This window comes from Schistocerca nitens, chromosome 1, assembly GCF_023898315.1.
Source record: "Schistocerca nitens isolate TAMUIC-IGC-003100 chromosome 1, iqSchNite1.1, whole genome shotgun sequence".
Taxonomy (NCBI): domain Eukaryota; kingdom Metazoa; phylum Arthropoda; class Insecta; order Orthoptera; family Acrididae; genus Schistocerca; species Schistocerca nitens.
Genome location: NC_064614.1, coordinates 453,479,260 through 453,495,693, shown reverse-complemented (window position 1 = coordinate 453,495,693; position 16,434 = coordinate 453,479,260).

The window sequence follows — 16,434 nt, the reverse complement described above, 5'->3', positions numbered from 1 at the left end:
TTTCTGTTAGCAAAACATAAGGGCAAGATGGTTTTTAGGGTTCTGTACCTCAGTCGGTAAAAAGGGAACCCCTATAAGGTCACTTTCTTGTCTGTCTGTATGTCCGATTGTTAAAATTCCCTTTTCTCAGGAACGGATAGATGTATCAAGCTGGTCTACTGTCTTTTGGTGGCGTAAAAAATGTAAGCTTCTAAGCCAATACAATCCGAAGATTGGCAATTTATGTCACACACTTTGACACTCGTAAACTTACTCATCATCAAAACATTTAAAGTACTTACGGCTAACCTCGAAAGTTGGGCAAGTAGCAAGGCTTCACAGTACAAAGAAAGGAAAAATCCTAAAACTGTTAGTTCGTATTTACATCAGAAGAAAAACTATTCTTTTGCCATTTTTCCGTCCGTCTGTTAAGACCCCTTCTTCTCAGGAATGGGTACACGTATCAAGATGAAATTTGTGCCACATACTACGGTCTACCGCCACTCAGCGGTGTAAAAAATTTAAGCTTCTAAGTCAATGCGCCGCGCAGGATTAGCCGAGCGGTCTGAGGCGCTGCAGTCATGAACTGTGCGGCTGGTCCCGGCGGAGGTTCGAGTCCTCCCTCGGGCATGGGTGCGTGTGTTTGTCCTTAGGATAATTTAGGTTAAGTAATGTGTAAGCTTAGGGACTGATGACGTTATCAGTTAAGTCCCATAAGATTTCACACACATTTGATCTAAGTCAATGCAATGAAAAGACACCGTCATTTCTGTCACATATTTTTATACTCGCAAACCCACAGACCAAATCTCTACGGTACTTCCGTTGACCTAAAATCATGAAATTGAGTAAGAACGGAAGTTTTACAGTACAGCTAAAGGAAAAAATCCGAAGATTGTTAATTTGTAATAGTATCTCACGAAAAATAGTTTGTCGTCTTTTGCTATGCGACTGTCTGTCTGTCCGTACGTCTTGTAAGACCCCTTGTCGTGAGAAAAAAGTAGATCCATTAAGTTGAAATTTATCTCACGAACTATGGTCTATGGTCCCTTGGCGGTGTAATAAACAGTGGCTTCTAAGTGAATGCAGTCGAAAGATACGGTCACTTGTTTTACATATTATGATACTCGCAAACCCACTCATTAAAACCTTTAGAGTACTTTCCGTTTACCTAGAAAGGTGAATTTGGCAATACACAACGTTTGACAGTACGAGTAAAGGAGGATATCGGTAAACTGTTAGTTTATAATTATTTTACACAAAAAATTTCTCATTTATTATCTGACTTTAAACTTAAAACACTCTCGGAACTCCTGGAACTGCCGAGACCTATATACTGCCAGAGTCAATGTAGAAAACAGGCAAAAATCGTTGAGTTTCACGACCCCCGAGATGGATGAACTGTCTGTACACATAATTAATTTTGTGCGGAATCCTTACAGCGTGATTACTACTCGCACCTGGCCAATTTTTCTATCGTAGTTCAGACCGACCTCTTCTGCTGTATTATAAGGAACGATCAGAAAGTTTCCGTTCGAAAGCCGTATTGTCCAGAATCGGTATGCCAGTCAGGCAAAATCGCCGTGAACGTTGAGACGATCATCCCAGCGACGAAGCAGATTGAATATACTCGTTTGATAATATACCGTATCCTGCTGGGTGAAGAAGTCCAAAATTTCCCGATGCACATCGTTGTTCGAAAGGAATCGTCCACCCTTCAACGCATTTTTAAGAGGCCGAAGGCGTGATAATCGCACGGGGAGGGGTCAAAACTATAAGGTGGATGCTCGAGTCTCTCGCGCTTGATGGACGGATGAGGCTGGCCTCCCAGATAGAGCAACTCCTTGTGTCGAATCACGAGCAGCGAGGAAGTTGGAGCACCATTCCACGACGGTGATTTTCGACAGACGTGCTTCACCATACCCATTCTTCATTCTCCGATGGATGTCTACTTGTGTTTGTCTTTCTGCAGCCAAGAAAAGAATAACAACACGTTCGTCTTATTTGGACACGTTTGGTAATAACGGCGCTATAGTTCACGTTTCCGCATTTACCGCACCCACATCCGTAACACACGAATGCCACACTGCTCCCTTACCTATATGTCGGTGTTTATATACCCGCACCGCAGCCACGCTACGTTCCGTATACGCTGCAGTAACGTCCTCAAAGGGAAACCTTTTGATCGCCCCTTATATTTCATTCAGTTGATTGAAGAGACTTGTCAAGTATTTGCCAATTACTGTTTTCCTCTTTACGGGACAATCAATAAGGAAAATCTCTTTTGATTCATAGAAAATGCAGTTCATATTATCCCGACAGACTGAAGCGATTTAGAGTTCTTCGGTGTAAGGACATCCCTGACCACCAACTACTCTGATTACTGTCTTGTTTCTGAAGCGGAGTGATAAATCCACATCTCTCCATCGTAATAAACTAGGCACAAAGTCAGTTGAATTGCTTTAAAGAAAAGCAAACTTGCTGGGAAATTAGTTTTCACCTTAGAAATTAGTTTTAGTTAGGTCATCATCCATTACATGCGGCATACTTATTGGGCAAAAATGAGGCATACTTAATTCTCGTGCACAATACGCAGGGCTCTTTCCTCTGACATAACTATGCCGCCAAGTATTTCGGGAGTCACTAAACGCCAAACGACCACTATAATTTTATAGATTGCCCACACAATCTGTGTTTGCTTAAAGTTCCGCTACGACTTCCGAATAGATGATCTTCATGAAAAGTAAGGCCACGTTTTAGTCCAAACACTCCTTTCTGAACAGTCTGAACGGGTTTTGGAGGGTGGGTCGTGCTGAAAAATAACGATTAAGAAAAAAATTCGATAGGTTGTACCGTCTTCGAGTTACTTAGTTTTGAAGTTAGCGAATCAGGCCGTTGGCCGTGCAATTCGGCCGGCCCGACTGGTACACTTACACTGAGCTGATAAAAATCAGCCGGCCGGGGTGGCCGAGCGGTTCTAGGCGCTACAGTCTGGAACCGCGCGACCACTACGGTCGCAGGTTCGAATCCTGCCTCGGGCATTGATGTGTGTGATGTCCTTAGGTTAGTTAGGTTTAAGTAGTTCTAAGTTCTAGGGAACTCATGACCTCAGAAGTTAAGTCCCATAGTGCTCAGAGCCATTTGAATCAATTTGATAAAAATCATGGTATAACGATACGCCCGTATACAGATGGCGATAGTATATCGTAGACAAGGTGAAGAAGGGCAGTGCATTGGCGTAGCGGTCATTTGTACTCAGTTGATTCATGTTTAAAAGTGTCCGACATGATTATTACCGCACTACGGGAATTAACAGACTTTGAACGTGGTATGGTAGTTGGAACTAGACGCTTGGAACTCTCCTCCATTTCGGAAATCGTTAGGGAATTCAATGTTCCGAAATCGACAGGGTCAAGGGTGTGGCGAGAATACCAAATTTCACGCATTACCGCTCACCACGGACAACGCAGTGGCCGACGGCCTTCACTTAACGACCGAGAGCAGCGGCGTTTGAGTAGAGTTGTCAGTGCTAACAGACAAGCGGTACTGCGTGAAACGACAGAAATGAATGTGGGACGTACGACGAAAGTATCTGTTATGTTAGTGCTGTGAAATGTGGCGTTAATGGTCTATGGCAACAGACGATCGACGCGAGTGCTTTGCTAACAGCACGACGTCATCTGCTGACCCTATCGTGGGCTCCCGACTGTATCGATTGGGCTCTAGACTACAGGAAAACCGTGGCCTGGTCAGATGAGTCCCGATTTGAGTTGGTAAGAACTGATGGTAGGATTCGAGTGTATCGCAGAACCCACGGAACCCTGGACCCAAATTGTCAAAAAGGGACTGTACTAACTGGTAGTGGCTTCACAATGGTGTGGACTGTGTTTAGGTGGAATGTACTGGGTACTCTGGTCCAACTGAACCAATCATTGACTGGAAATGGTTATGTTGGCTACACGGAGACCATCTTCAGTCATTCAGGGACATCAAATTCCCAAAACGAAGACAGAATTTATATGGATGACAATGTGCCATGTCACCGGGCCTCAATTCTTGGTGATAGGCTTGAGGAATATTCTGGACAATTCGAGAAAATAATTTGGCCACTCAGATCACCCGACATGAATCCCATCGAAAATTATAGGACACTATGGATAGGACAGTTAGTGCACAAAGTCCTGCACCGGCGGTACTGTCGCAATTACGGATGGCTGTAAGGGCAGCTTGGCTCAGTATTTATGTGTGGGACTTCCAACGGCCTGCTCAGTCCACGCCATGTTGAGCTACTGCACTACGTCGGGCAAATGGAGGTCAGACACGACATCAGGAAGTATCCGACGACACCTCAGTGTAGCGTCAGTTGTTCTCATAGAGTAGACGATGGCGTACGAGACGCTCAGCCTGATCTACATTAAATATCACAAAAACGGATGTGGGTCAGTTATAAAATATTGTGATGATGTGTTACTGCACAGTCTCTACCAGTCAGCGACAAACCTTTTTTTATAGCGAGGGCTGCGGCATGTGGTGAGAGGAAGTCCACCGTCTAGTGTGCTCGTGGCTCATTAGCGTTTCCGTCGCATATGGGAGAAAAACTTGCGTCACCACGATATAATGTTGTCACTTTACTATTGTTACTGCTTAAACTGTGCCAGCATAACAAAAATTTGCTAACGCCATTTTTGTAGTAGATCTATAGTTTTTTACCTTGACCCCGTGCAACAATTTTATCTTAAAAACTGCTATCGTCAATACGTTACTTTTAATCGTATGATGTAACCTTCATCGCCCAGTATTTATTTCTGTAGCTTGTTTGGGAAGTGCGCGTAACTCTCGTCCCCTGCTGGGCGAGACACCCTCAAAGGCTGTGGAGACAGATATTTAAAATCTGTCATTACCATTATTATCAGTGCGGCTACTGAGAGTGCTGAGTTTTCTGTGTCATGGGATCGATTATCCCAAAAACCTCTATTACGCGCTAAAGGAAAAACGGGATTCGCCCTTGAATAATTGTACAACTAAATCTTTTAGGTAATTGTTTGTTTGGTGAGAATTGTTTGCTGTCTTGATAGAAGAAGGCGAGAAAAAATTTTGATTTCGACTTAAAAGTTTCCATAATTTCTTTCTACATGGGCAAAAAAATCCACAGAGCCAGGAAAATATTTTTCTCATATTTATTTCAGTTACAGACCTCAATATTTTACATCCGGTTATAAATGTCAGATGTAGGAACCAATAAAACAGAAGCATGTTACCGTACGAAGCGCATCAAGTAACGCTGTCAGAAATGAGTTTATGCATAAATGAACCACTCATATGAATACGAACTATTTTTCCGTCACATCGAGCCAACAAATGTAAATATTGTAAGGTAAAAGTAATAACCCAAACAAGGTTCATTGTTTTTATGTAAAATTGTAAATAACACGTTCAGTATTCTAATAGACATGTTGAGCGGCGAGGAGTAGCCGCGCCGTCTAGGGCGCCTAGCCCCGTCGGTGGTTCGAACCCTCCCTCGGGTATGGCTGTGTGTGTTGTCCTTAGCGTAAGTTAGTTTAAGTTAGATTAAGTAGTGTGTAAGCCTAGGGATCGATGACCTCAGCAGTTTGGTCCCATAGGGGGAAAAAAATAACACACATGTTGTCTCTATACATGTCAGCAGACTGACGTTCAGCGACGACTGACGTGCCAACAGCACGGCGTCCCAACTGTCGCTACTGCTCACCCGACCAACAAGAACTGCACCACTAGCCAGTCAAACAATAAATAAATGGTCAACATCATTTCAGTAACGGTCAATAAAACTTTCTACAAGAGCGCTCAGTAGAACGCTAGCATATTTATAGTCTATATTAAGAAGAGAAGGGAAACTTGATTTAATAGAAGTAAGAGACATTGTAGAACAGTTTGCAAAAAAATAACATTGCGTTATTTAAACCGTTAGTGAACTGAAAACAGCTTGAAGTAACACCTGTCGAACAACGTGAAAACTATTTCAAAGAAACATCTGTTTAATGCCCCCTAACGGAAAATCTGAAAAGTGAAGCTAGTGTCGTCAATCTGCGTATGTATAAGCTTAAAATTAAAATCTTGTCGTTATATACTTGTGGCAAGAATATTTCCTTATAGGGTGTAGAAAAATTTCCGCTACCAGTCACAATAAAAGGTATTCGCCACACGACCGTTCTCGGGCTTGCTCCCATTCTCAGATGTTTATACATTCATGTACATGTTTGTATTGCTGGAAATCAATAAAGATGATTGTTACAGTTACGATGTGGTGACAGTTTTTCCACTTAGTTGCACACTTATTATCATTTTCACGTCCGTATTTCAGTTTTATAAAGTTGGGGTGCATATTTCACTATTAAGATGTCCAATCGTGTCCTTTTATTGTGACTGGTAGCGGAAATTTTTCTACACCCTATAAATGAACAGTAACGGAGTTCAACAGGATCCACTATGGACAAAATTAATATTTCCTTATATTCTGGGAAAACTTTTTTAAGTACTTTTCCTGTTATAACTAAGACGTGTCAGTACAAAACTAAAATGTAATTGCTAATCGTCGATCAACATAATAGTCTATATTTTGACAAGAACAGGCATCCAGTTTTATAAAAGCATGATAGCATGGAGAGGCTACAGTCAAACAGTACTTATATTAAGCACGGCGGTCTTACGTATGAGTTGTTTAAAGCAATTATAGATAAAAATCATCAGATGTAGGTTTTAGCTCTGGCGAAACAATGTTTACTATCGAGCTCCTTGTCCAGGCCCTGGAGACGCAAGGCATGTCGATCGGCCGCCGTGTCATCCTCTTGCTCGCGGTGTCAGGTGAATGTGGATGTGGTATGGACGTCCATCTACTCAACACACCGCTCTCCCGGCCGTTTTGTCGGCTTTCCAGACCCTGGAACCGACGCTTCTTATTGAAGTAGCTCCCCAGCTGGCATCACGAAGCTGAGTGAACTCTGTCCCATGTCCTCCCGCCAAGGGAAAATCCTTGACAGTACCAAGAATCGTACCCGGATCCTCCGCATAGCAGCCATTTACGCTCACCACTCAACTACGGAGGCGGTCTGATGAAGGAATAAATAAAGCCGCTATAAAATACGAACGCTTAAACTGCATCCGTGCAACGTCCTGCTGGAGCTTCGATGCGCTGTCGTCATCAGAGTTGTTGCAAAAAAAGGAAGTATATTTTAAATATTTTACAAAGGGCAATCGTATATAAGCCTCTGAAATTTGCTGCATATCGTAATCGGCTAAACATTGTCCTACTGGGCGACACAGACAAAATATTAGTTGAAAAGACAAACATTAATATATGTTAAATGATGTATGCATAGTTTATACATAAAATATGTGTAATTTTATACAGAAACAGAAGGAAAATAGAATGGACAAAACAATAAAATGATTAAATTGTGACAACTCAGGGGTTATAAGGATAATATAAAGGCTCTCTAAACATAACATAAAAGAGCTACATTTTTTAGAAACCTGTGGTCATTCAGCCTTCGTCTTTTTTCTTCTACGCGTAACACCGAAGACAGTACTGACTCAGGGAATTGAAATGAAGACCAGTCACATTAAATGCCACGCGATACCGCAAACAGTATATGTAACTAACACAACCTACGAAATATGTATGTCGCATAGAACGAAAGAAACGACGCAGCAGTCAATAAAATATATAAAAATTCAAGCTAAAAGGGCATGTAACTGGCATTGAGCTTCATTACTGGTTCGATGTGATTACCAAGCAAAAGGAAGAGCTGTGTCTTTCATCGGGCTCTAAAACAAACGCATTGAGTGCAAAATCAGTTTCTTGATCGAGCTAATTCTCCTTTTATTTATAGACGTGCAGCGCTTCCAGTAGCTCAAGGGCACATAATTTTTACAGGGAGAACTCTGCTTCTTGCAGGCAAAGCTTTTATCGGCTGGGCTAGCCCGGCACTGTTCACAACCTGATCTCGCGGATTCCCTTCCGGCGGTGCATCTGTCCTGTCTTTGTTTCCGGAGAGTCGTGCGGTAGCGTACTCGCTTCCCGCGCCCGGGTTCCCGGGTTAGATTCCCGGCGGGGTCAGGGATTTTCTCTGCCTCGTGATGACTGGGTGTTAGGTTTAAGTAGTTCTAAGTTCTAGGGGACTGATGACCATAGAAGTTAAGTCCCATAGTGCTCAGAGCCATTTTTTTGTTTCCGGAAACTATCCCCCAGGCTGCGCCTAAGTCATTTAATTACGTAGATAGTTTTGTTCCCTATTTCGAAGAACAGTTCACCCAAATGAGCTGGCAACGCTCACGTCTCTCTCTCTTTCTTTCTAAGCGTGTGTGTGTGTGTGTGTGGAATTAACTGCGTTCAAGGACGACGTTATTAGCGTGCTGCTAATCTCTCTGTAGTATAACACACTCTTAGCATTATCCTTCTGATGTGCAGGCGCATATTATGAGCTTCAACAAGGACATTGATGGGCGTTGTTTCAATTGCATCGAAACATATTCTGATGCTGAATGCTGTTACGGAGTTTCACTACGGCTCTTCCACAGGTTTTCTGCTGAGAGTGTGTAAGGCCGTAAAAGACGGCCTGACAGCTGCGGTGGTGAAATGATTTTTGTGGAACATGTTTTCTTTCTTGAGAGGTGGAGCTCGTAGTGCTAGGCGAGAACTGTCCTGTGTTTGTTGGCAGCCCGAAGGCGAGGTCCAGGAAAAGCAGCGGGGCGCACGCGCTGGCGGCGTGTTTGCTGCCGCTGGCGCTGCCGGCCTTGGGCGTGGAGCGACGGCCGGAACTGCCGACTGCCGACTGCCCCGCGCTCCTCTCGACTGCAGCAAGGACGCCGCTCGGGCCAGTCAGCGCTCCCTCAGCTGGGACACCAGCCTCCCGTCCACTTGTGCTGATAATACACTACTGGCTATTAAAATTGCTACACCACGAAGATGACGTGGAACAGACGCGAAATTTAACCGTTAGGAAGAAGGTGCTGTGATGTGCAAATGATTAGCTTTTCAGAGCATTCACTCATGGTTGGCGCCGGTAGCGACACCTACAACGTGCTGACATGAGGAAAGTTTCCAACCGATTTATCATACACAAACAGCAGTTGACCGGCGTTGCCTGGTGAAACGTTTTTGTGGTGCCTCGTGTAAGGAGGACAAATGCGTTCCATCACGTTTCCGACTTTGATAAAGGTCGGATTGTAGCCTATCGCGATTGCGGTTTATCGTATCGCGACATTGCTGCTCGCTTAGGTCGAAATACAATGACTTTTAGCAGAATGTCACAGGCGTGTTATCCGCATGGCTGTAACGGATCGTACAGCCACGTCTCGGTCACTGACTCAACAGATGGGGACTTTTGCAAGACAACAACCATCTGCACGAACAGTTCGACGACGTTTGCAGCAGCATGGACTATCAGCTCGGAGGCCATGGCTGCGGATACCCGTTGACGCTGTATCACAGACAGGAGCGCCTGCGATTGTGTACTCAACGACAAAGCTGGGTGCACGAATGGCAAAACGTCATTTTTTCGGATGAATCCAGGTTCTGTTTACAGCATCATTATGGTCGCATCCGTGTTTGGCGACATCGCGGTGAACGTACATTGGAAGCATGTATTCGTCATCGCCATACTGGCGTATCACCCGGCATGATGGTACGGGATGCCATTGGTTACACGTCCCGGTCACCTCTTGTTCGCATTGACGGCACTTTGAGCAGTGGACGTTACATTTCAGATGTATTACGACCCGTGGCTCTACCCTTCATTCTATCCCTGCGAAACCCTACATTTCAGCAGGATAATACACGACCGCATGTTGCAGGTCCTGTACGGGCCTTTCTGGTTACTGCTGCCCTGGCCAGCACATTCTCCAGATCTCTCACCAATTGAAAACGTCTGTTCAATGGTGGCCCAGCAACTGGCTCGTCACAATACGGCAGTCACTAGTCTTGATGAACTGTGGTATCGTGTTGAAGCTGCATGGGCAGCTGCACCTGTACACGCCATCCAAGCTCTATTTGACTCAACTCCCAGGCGTATCAAGGCCTTTATTACGGCCAGAGGTGGTTGTTCTGGGTACTGATTTCTCACGATCTATGCACCCAAATAGCGTGAAAATGTAATCACATGTCTGTTATAGTATAATATGTTTGTCCAATGAATACCCGTTTATCATCTGCATTTCTTCATGGTGTAGCAATTTTAATGGCCAGTAGTGTACGTCAGACACCGTCTTAAAACAAACAATTTACCTGAAACACCACAAAAACGCGACACTACTGGAGGAGTACGTTACGACACTACTGGAAGAATATGTCAAAACCACCAAAACCCAACGAACACCACGCTGAAGTGAACTAAAGAAGTCCCAATAATAACAGCTGACAGCCGTCAAGGATTAATAATGCATGTATAGAGGGTGGCGCAACTGCCTCTTCCCATTGGTTGTATGCAACCTGCAACACCTTTAAATAATATGTGAAAGATTTTCATTTTCTTTAGCTCATTACACGTAAACTGTTAGCCCTGGAAAAAAAATGAAGAGGATCTTTTTGTAGCAAATTTAATATAGTTAAATTTTATACTGGTATACGTTTCCTCTTGAGGCCGTAGTTTTCGAAGTATTCGACAAAAACGTACAGAAGCGACCTTCAAACGCATTTTTCTTGAATAACTCGAAAGCCATGGTCTCCATCGAAAACGTATCTCAGTACAAAATTTTAGCTACATTAAATTTCCTACAGGAACCCTATCGAACATGTCTGGGATAGATTGTCTTGGTTGCTTAGGCCGAAGCGCATGGTCAGCCCCTCACGACAAAGACGAAACAGCAGTTACAATCACTGGGAAGGTACCAGTGGTCTCGAACCACGAATGCTGAAAATTTCATACGTCAGATATCCTGTAGCCAGAATTTTCTTGAGTTTTAAGCACGACATCGTGGTATGTGAACTTTATTCACCACGTTTGCCAATCTCTATTGCTCACCATGTAAAGAAATTTTTGGATGTAAACGTTTTTAGCCCAATGACAAGATGAGCAGCAGATATGTGTCTTGTAGATCTTCTAGAATCGTAATTTATGGATGAACCTATTCAACGTAAAATATCCTATATAAATGGCGTTGACGTAAAATGGAAGTACGTATAAAAAATGTATATTTTATTCCTAAAAACATGTTATAGATTTCCATACCATGAAATTTACAAATCGATTCCATACGTCTGCGTTACGAGCTGAAACGTGGCAAAAAGGCAACAAAATATTCTGCGTAAAAGTCATGTAGTTATTAGATGGCTTTAGTCATATTACTCAATCACTCTTCCGCAAACCTTAGATTGTGTAAAAAATTGGGAACAGCCGACAGCGAGCAACAAAAGGGACTGGCTTCTGAATGGTCTTTTCTGCAGGACTGGGTTTGCACGTAGCGAGCGAGAGAATATGAACATCTCCCACATGTTCAAATAGCTTACAGGTTTGCTGCCGGTGACGTCGTCGACTACCGCCGATATTTCGACAGGAGCACACCCTGCCATTCTCAAGGCACAACTGCAAGGAGGAAGCAATGTGCAAGGGAATTTAATACCTCGGTTCACAGAGGACAAACAAGGAAGATACCACACACAGAACAAGTAACCGCAGAGTCAACACACAACCAAAGATAACCAACATCAGAAATATCGATAGTGACTATTAATCAACAGGTGAGGTAGCACTAATTCTGTATCACGGTTTTTTTATGAGAGACAGAGCCGGATTCCAAGCAGCATTTAAACAAAATACGCCTCTCTGTTTATAAGGTTGCTTGATAGTTTGATTTCAACAGCTTCCTTATTAACACTATCCCAATAGCTGGACGTGCAAGCCAGAATCTCCATGTTGTTGTATTCCATAGGATGACCGGTGTCAAGGCAATGTTCTGCAATAGAAGATTTGCTCGGCTGTTGTAAGCGTGTGTGACGCTTATGTTCAATACACCGGTCTTCCACAGTCCTGATTGTCTGGCCAATGTATGACATGCCACAACTGCAAGGAATACAGTAGAACCCAGCCTCACGCAAACCAAGATCATCTTTTACGGACGCCAACAGAGCCTTAATCTTAGAAGGTGGTCGGAAAACACATTTCGCGTCATATTTCCGCAAAATACCACCTTTTAAATAGAGATGGTGTATTTTGTTTAAGTTCTGCTTGGAATCCGGCTCTGTCTCTCATCAAAAAATAGAGGGACAGAATTAGTGCTACCTCACCTGTTGATTAATAGTCACTGTCGATATTTCTGATGTTCGTTATCTTTGGTTGTGTGTTGACTCTGCAGTTACTTGTTCTGTTTGTGGTATCGTCCTTATTTCTCCTCTGTGAACCGATGTATTAAATTCCCTTGCACATTGCTTCCTCCTTGCAGTTGTGCCTTGAGAATGGCAGGGTGTGCTCCTGTCGAAATATCGGCGGTGGTCGACGATGTCACCCGGCAGCAAACCCGTAAGATATTTGAACATTCAATTCGCCGGGAAAAGTTAAGGTCTCACATCTCCCACATGGTTTTTGAAGACATAGATGGTTGCATAAAACTTGTCGGTAGGTGCAGCTCTATCACCCTGTATATATGAAACTACATTAAATAAACTGATATTTTCAAAACTTATTTCCGATTTATTGGTGAATGCAATCCTGCAGCATTTTATAAATGACAATATTTTGGATTTTTTATTTATTTACTATCATGATTACTATTGTTGTGCCATTCTCAAATAAAAGCTCAAATGAAGTGCGCTAATGCATGTTCATTCCTTTTAGGAGGTCATCGTCCTCGTGTCATCCGTATTTCCCGTCTTCATGTCGTATGCATAAAAAATACACATTCTTCATTAGCTGTATCTATCAATTTCTACCTAATTCTCACCAATACTGCCTTCTCATCTTGTTTATCGCGTTGTGTACACCAGGACACACACACAAAAAAAGGTTCAAATGGCTCTGAGCACTATGGGACTTAACATCTGTGGTCATCAGTCCCCTAGAACTTAGAACTACTTAAACCTAACTAACCTAAGGACAACACACACATCCATGCCCGAGGCAGGATTCGAACCTGCGACCGTAGCGGTCACGCGGTTCCAGACTGAAGGGCCTAGAACCGCTCGGCCACACCGGCCGGCCACCAAGAACACAACGAGCAGTCTTGCTGCATTGTGCGTGCGAGATAAAATATATGTACATGGCTCCTCTCTTAACAGGAATGGATATGCATAGACACCTTTCATGTTGTGCTATTACTTCAGAACAGCATAACAACCGAAACCGCGATCGCGATGAAGAAGTTTAGATTTAAATCGCTTAAGGCAAATGCCAGTATGCCGCCTTCGGAAGGGCACGGCCGCCTTTCTTCTCAATCCCTCCCAAGTTCGCGTTTGTGCTGCGTCTCCAGTGACCCCGTTGTCGACGGGACGTTAAACACTGATCTCCACAAGTAAAGGAGGGAACCATTCAGAAGCCGGTCTCTTTTGTTACTCGCTGTCGGCTGTTCACAATTTTTTTACACAATCTAAGGTTTGTGGAAGAGTGATCGAGTGATATGATTAAAGCCATCTAATAGCTACATGACTTTTACGCAAAATATTTTGTTGCCTTGTCCCTACGTTTCAGCTCGTATCCCAAAGGTATGGAATCGATTTATAAATTTCCTAGTATGGACATCTATAACATGTTTTCAGAAATAAAAAGTAACTTTTTTTCTACATAATTTCATCTTACGTCAACGCACTTTTCCTAGGAGATTTTACTTTGAATAGGTTCATCCATAAAGTACGATTCCAGAAGATCTGCAAGACACATATCTGCTGCTGATCTTGTCATTTGGCTAAAAACGTTTACATCCAAAAATTTCTTTACATGATGAGCATCAGAGATTGACAAACCTGGCGAATAAAGTTCACATACCATGAAGTCGTGCTTAAAACACAAGAAAATTGTGGCTACAACATCTCTGACATACGAAATTTTCAGCATTCGTGGTTCAAGACCACTTATTTCTTCCCAGTGAGTGTGACTGCTGTTTCGTCTTTGTCGTGATGGGCTGATAGTGCGCTTCGGCCAAAGCATCCAATCGGAGATCAACATATTAAGTTCGATTCTTTCTATTACGGCCCAACCATCAACCAATCAACATGGATTCCGTAAACAGCGATCGTGTGAGACCCAACTCGCTTTATTTGTTCACGAGACCCAGAAAATATTAGATACTGGCTCCCAGGTAGATGCTATTTTTCTTGACTTCCGGAAGGCGTTCGATACAGTTCCGCACTGTCGCCTGATAAACGAAGTAAGAGCCTACGGAATATCAGACCAGCTGTGTGGCTGGATTGAAGAGTTTTTAGCAAACAGAACACAGCATGTTGTTATCAATGGAGAGACGTCTACAGACGTTAAAGTAACCTCTGGCGTGCCACAGGGGAGTGTTATGGGACCATTGCTTTTCACAATATATATAAATGACCTAGTAGATAGTGTCGGAAGTTCCATGCGGCTTTTCGCGGATGATGCTGTAGTATACAGAGAAGTTGCAGCATTAGAAAATTGTAGCGAAATGCAGGAAGATCTGCAGCGGATAGGCACTTGGTGCAGGGAGTGGCAACTGTCCCTTAACATAGACAAATGTAATGTATTGCGAATACACAGAAAGAAGGATCCTTTATTGTATGATTATTTGATAGCGGAACAAACACTGGTAGCAGTTACTTCTGTAAAATATGTGGGAGTATGCGTGCGGAACGATTTGAAGTGGAATGATCATATAAAATTAATTGTTGGTAAGGCGGGTACCAGGTTGAGATTCATTGGGAGAGTGCTTAGAAAATGTAGTCCATCAACAAAGGAGGTGGCTTACAAAACACTCGTTCGACCTAGAGTATTGCTCATCAGTGTGGGATCCGTACCAGATCGGGTTGACGGAGGAGATAGAGAAGATCCAAAGAAGAGCGGCGCGTTTCGTCACAGGGTTATTTGGTAACCGTATTAGCGTTACGGAGATGTTTAATAAACTCAAGTGGCAGACTCTGCAAGAGAGGCGCTCTGCATCGCGGTGTAGCTTGCTCGCCAGGTTTCGAGAGGGTGCGTTTCTGGATGAGGTATCGAATATATTGCTTCCCCCTACTTATACCTCCCGAGGAGATCACGAATGTAAAATTAGAGAGATTAGAGCGCGCACGGAGGCTTTCAGACGGTCGTTCTTCCCGCGAACCATACGCGACTGGAACAGGAAAGGGAGGTAATGACAGTGGCACGTAAAGTGCCCTCCGCCACACACCGTTGGGTGGCTTGCGGAGTATAAATGTAGATGTAGATGTAGAACTTGTAGGAAAATAATGGAATTCCTTAATGAGTTACAAAAAACTCTATTAATACTGCACAACACATTTCGAGATTTTCTGCATCATCTTCATCAGTCGTGATTCACATGTGATTTACAGCATCTCCATTGGTGTACATGTGACTGATATTATGTGCTGTTAAGGCTGGATGCACTCTTTTTCGTCACCAGTCGCGCTGATCCGGTAACAGACTTACAAACTTACGACACATTTGAACAAAGATTACATGCAACGACAAATCTGAATCGACGTTGATTTGAGCTGGACGCGTCTACCAAGCGAGATAGTATAGGGATTAGATCGTTGGGTAACATTCAACCACCCACATTTTACTTTGACATCGTTTTTCCAAACTGCGTAAGACAAATGTATTTCAAGGCGACACGGTGTATGACCTTTCGCATCCCTGAAAATAGTCTGTGGGAACTGTTACTTGAAGGTGCAATGAGTTAGCTGTATAGAAGCATTCGGTACTTGTTAATTAGAAACGCTTGAAGGGTAACATAGGAAGAGCAGGGTGAGAGTAGGTTGCACACAAAGGCTATCGAGAACGTATGCTATGACATGTATGAGAAGATGAAAATTTAGCACTCCTTTGAAGATAGCAAAATCGATCTGACTGCATAGAAGGAAGTACATGACATCGTTGAGTGACCGATAACTAAATGCTGGTAGTTTGCACTCGAACATTGTTACTATAGCACAGAGATAGAGAACTCTTCGTCTAGGCATGGTTGAACTACAGACAACATGAGCCGTCTACCTCCTTCCTGGTGGGATAACTGGAATTGATCGGCTGTCGGACCCCCTCCGTCTACTAGGCGATGCACATAATGGTTCAAATGGCTCTGAGCACTATGGGACTTAACATCTGAGGTCATCAGTCCCCTAGAACTTAGAACTACTTAAACCTAACTAACCTAAGGACATCACACACATCCATGCCCGAGGCAGGATTCGAACCTGCGACCGTAGCAGTCGCGGGGTTCCGGACTGAAGCACCTAGAACCGCACGGCCACCGCAGCCGGCCGATGCACATACATGGTTGTTTACATCTTTGGGCGGGTTTAGTGAC